This window comes from Oncorhynchus tshawytscha, linkage group LG12 (genome assembly GCF_018296145.1).
Source record: "Oncorhynchus tshawytscha isolate Ot180627B linkage group LG12, Otsh_v2.0, whole genome shotgun sequence".
Taxonomy (NCBI): Eukaryota; Metazoa; Chordata; class Actinopteri; order Salmoniformes; family Salmonidae; genus Oncorhynchus; species Oncorhynchus tshawytscha.
This window is the reverse complement of record NC_056440.1, coordinates 12,641,693-12,646,633: the sequence shown is the minus strand read 5'-3', so window position 1 is coordinate 12,646,633 and position 4,941 is coordinate 12,641,693.

Genomic DNA, 4,941 nt, shown 5'->3' with positions numbered 1-4,941 from the left:
CACCAGAGTAATAGCAATGTAAGGCTGTACAATAGGAATGGCAATTGCTAGCTACATGCAGCAGCTGCAATGTAATAGCAATGGGCTAGCACCCAATAGAAATGGCTATAGTAGAATTCGCTATGCTTGCATGCTAATGGTATTGGCTGTGAATAGGCATGAAGTAATACAAAGGCTAGTAAGCTAGCATACTACAAAAAAGTAGTGTATGCTAACAGGCTACAGTAACTAGCAGTAGTTATGATATACCGTAAAAGGGGGCTAGCATAGCATAGAATGTAACAGTATATAATTAGCAACTAGCATTGCACACAAAATATACAGGAGAAGCTAACCTGCTAGGATAGCAAGCCTCAGGTTATGGGCTTGCCTAATTAACATTGTAAAGGGTTACAGTTAGCAGCTAGCAAGGCTAATAGATAGCAGGGGCTATGGGGGCAAGGATGATAACATGTAACAGACACCATCAGGAAGCCCAAAGAGCGGCTTGCCCGTGTGGGGATGTGTCCGGTTGGTTAGTTAGTGTGGAGGCCAGGAGTTTATAGAGCTGTGGTCAACCTGGGCTCCTGGAAACTGGGTGGGGGTCTCCAACCCCAGGCTAGGCCATAGATTGGCTGACCAGGTCAGCGGACTCTGTTGCCCGGCAACCTGGATCAAACACTCAACCTTCTGATACAGAATCATGGGGTTATGCAACCTTGCTATGCAGAATCATGGGGTTATGGAACCTTGCTATGCAGAATCATGGGGTTATGCAACCTTGCTATACAGAATCATGGGATTATGCATCCTTGCTATGCAGAATCATGGGGTTATGCAACCTTGCTATGCAGAATCATGGGGTTATGCAACCTTGCTATGCAGAATCATGGGGTTATGCAACCTTGCTATGCAGAATCATGGGATTACGCAACCTTGCTATGCAGAATCATGGGGTTATGCAACCTTGCTATGCAGAATCATGCAACCTTCTGATACAGAAACATGGGATTATGCCCATCTACCACCCCCGTCCACAATACCCTAGCAAAACCAAAGCCTACTTGATGGTAATAGTGCTCACTATTGCCCGGTTTTGAAAGCATTTTTCTGGACATGGATAGAGGACATGGATAGACGTCGAATTTCAAAGTCACTCTTTAGCAATCTGCCTGGGGAAGTGCGCTCTGCAGCAGGACAATAGACATGTTTTTATTTGACCTTTTATTTAACTAGGCAAGTCAGTTAAGAACAAATTCTTATTTTCAACGATGACCTAGGAACAGTGGGTTAACTGCCTTGTTCAGGGACAGAACGACAGAGTTATACCTCGGGAATTGGGGACGAGGCCAGAGGTTGGAAGCTACCTTAGCTGTAAGAAGTCACAAAGTGTGTCTCTAAAAATAAGGTGCTATCTGGAACCTAAAAGGGTTATTTGCCTGTCCCGATAGGAGAACTCTTTGAAGAATCCTTGTTGGTTCCAACCCTTGGTTTGTACGGTAAACTACAAGCATAATAAGCCTCTCTGTAAACTATCACTGAAATAGAAACACAGCAGAATACATCATAAACATATAATCCCCATAGTCTATTAACCTTTTCCCAAATACATTTTTCTGTTACCAATCATTCTATGCTGTGTGTGTGTGTGTGTGTGTGTGTGTGTGTGTGTGTGTGTGTGTGTGTGTGTGTGTGTGTGTGTGTGTGTGTGTGTGTGTGTGTGTGTGTGTGTGTGTGTGTGTGTGTGTGTGTGTGTGTGTGTGTGTGTGTGTGTGTGTGTTTATCAGCACTGACATTGCCATGTCACTGGAGAGTTCATGTAATGTTGCTGAGACAAGAGAAAAGGCACACATTGCTGTCTGATAATCCATTAAATCCTAACCACAAACATAAGGCAAGCAAGACAAACAAACCGTCTGAGGGCTGAGCCGCTCCACCGCCACAGGGGCTCTCATGAGACGACGCTGCACAGAACCTCTTGCATAAGGAACGTTGACGTTCACAAAGTAAATTAGGAACAGCTGAGTTTAGAATGTTCTGACAGTGGGTCTGGAGTTGTATTGTTTTCTAATTAGAAGAAGAAAAATAACATCCTGAAAGTTAAAAAAAGAACACTTGATTCAAATAGTTTATTGGATGATAAAATGGTTGACAAATGTGAGTTGAACTCTATGAACAAAGCACAGCAGGAACTTACATTAGACACAGTGCATTCTTCTGTTCTTCTGAACAATTTGGTTATAATGATTAACGCGTCCTCTCCCTCCCCTATTCAGTGTGAGAGCACAATATCATGGGCAATTTAATCATCATCTGCAGAAGGATGGTTGCTGTCACAGAGTCGCAGGTTGGTCATTATTGGGAAGCCTGATTAGTTTCTGAATGAGATATTAATGGACTGTCTGTAATGAAACCATCTCTAACATACAATTAACATTCACAGTGACCCATACTGGGAGTCTATCTCAAAAGCTCAGCCAAAAAAAGAGAATGATAACTTGTGAATTATCAATTGTCTTTAACCTTTTAAAAAAATATGTGAATTCTTGAGAGTTTGAGGCCTTGTGGATTTATCTTTACATTCTTCTTGTCAGCCATTTCGATCAATAACTTACTTGATGAAACATGCTGAATAAATCAAATAAACTGCCTTCATATTTACAAGGTTGCAGTGCTAAATCGAACATATTCTAAATATCATATTATTTACATTGCCAAATGGACAAATTAATAGCACACTGGGTTACAATGATTTGAAGTGCAGAATAGTTTAAAGTAATGCCATTCCTGGACATCAACACAAGCAAACTAGTCTACTGCAGAACAAACCTTCCAGAGCCTTCAGAATGGTACAATGTATTCTACTATCGATTTCAACTAAACTACAAGACAGTTTATTATCTTTTAAACCAGCTCCAACGTTGATATTTAATACAGTACTATAGAGACACAAGGGTGTAGACAAGTATACATTCTTACTCTAGATGTATGAACACTTTACAATATTACAATACCTGTGAATCATGTAGGAAATCTACAGAAATGCTCCGAAGGAGTTTTATGGAGCCTTGAATCAAGAATCATTATAGAGAAAAATAAACATTGATGGATACTTTACTGCCATTTAAATCAAGCCTGTTATGTTTTTATTATTGCTGTCCTTCTCCAGGATAAATAGAGAGATAAAGCAGCGAGCGGCGGGTGGACTGTGCCAGCCCAACATTTTAGGGAGTCCTTTTGGAATAGTAAAGATGCCTGTATGATGTATGCGGGGCTCTGAGGTTGCTGAGAGGACACAAAGAGGAACGCTTACAGAGAGGAAATTAAAAGGAGTGGGAGAGAGACGAAGGGAGAGACAGAGGGAGGGAGAAAGATAGCTAAGGGGAAGAGGGTGAGATAAACAGTGGAAGAGGCTTAGACCGAGACGAAGCGAGAGACAGTTAGCTAGCTGTGATTTCATAGTGCCGGCTCAAGTTGAGGCCTGTAGAAGACCTGTCCAAAGGCCAACCTGCGTTTCAGCTTTATCCACAGCAGCTCTCTCTCCCTCTGGGAACCCTTCATGAAGCCCCTGTTGTCCTCGGCTAGACGGCACAGGTATGGGATCACTACGTTCACAGGCCCATAGCGAGCACACTTATACACAGAGAAACCTGCCTGGCCTGGAGGGAGGAGACGGGTAGGATAATAGAGAACAGACACAAAGGTCACAGGGACATTTTGTAGAGTAACACAAAGCTATATGATACAGTAGTAACAGGGATTTCACTAGCTAGAACAAAAAGAAGAAGGCAACAATAAACATGTCGTCCCCCCTAAATGATGCAGTGCCCCCTTTGGGCCAATTGAGATATTGCATGTAACTTACAAATTTCAGTTAATTACTATAGCTCCCGCATTGGGCAAATCAGAGTAATTTTGTAGATGCCAGATCTCTATGGCAAGACTCATCATTCACCCAGGTTTCGTCAAAATCGTCACAGTGCTGTCTTAGATATTGTGTCTGACTAACGCATGACAGAACAAACGTACGGATGGAGACAGATCCAGTCCCCTCTCCGATTTCATTGTGGGGGACAATTAAAGAAATATTGAGAAGTTCAGAAGTGGAAAGTTATGGACAAAATGTGCTGTTTCTGTGATGCGTTGGAACAAAAGCCTGCATACCGTGTGTAGTTGAACACCCCTGATGTGTTTGATTGACAAACTTGTGTCTGTGAGAAGAATTCCAAAAATGCAATTCAAAATAATTAAAAAAATACCCTGTTTGTCATTTTGTGATGTGTTATTGTTCAGAAAGAAAACACCGCATAGAAATATGTTTAATCCTTTATTGAGCAATGAATAATGCAAGTCTTGGCAATATGGAATCAGGCCCAACTGCGTGTCAATGTACACAAACAAGAAAAGTAAAAATAGGTTAAAAGCACTTATAGTTTGAGAAAATCAATATTTTTATAGAAATGTAATGTCCATGTGCTGGTATGTGTGAGCAGTCAGTGTAGAGCAGTCAGTGTAGGGAGCCATCCTCCTCAGAGCAGTCAAGGTATGGAGCCATCCTCCTCAGAGCAGTCAAGGTATGGAGCCATCCTCCTCAGAGCAGTCAGGGTATGGAGCCATCCTCCTCAGAGCAGTCAGGTATAGAGCCATCCTCCTCAGAGCAGTCAGGGTATGGAGCCATCCTCCTCAGAGCAGTCAGGGTATAGAGCCATCCTCCTCAGAGCAGTCAGGGTAGGGAGCCATCCTCCTCAGAGCAGTCAAGGTATGGAGCCATCCTCCTCAGAGCAGTCAGGGTATGGAGCCATCCTCCTCAGAGCAGTCAGGGTATGGAGCCATCCTCCTCAGAGCAGTCAGGGTAGGGAGCCATCCTCCTCAGAGCAGTCAGGGTATGGAGCCATCCTCCTCAGAGCAGTCAGGGTATGGAGCCATCCTCCTCAGAGCAGTCAGGGTATGGAGCCATCCTCC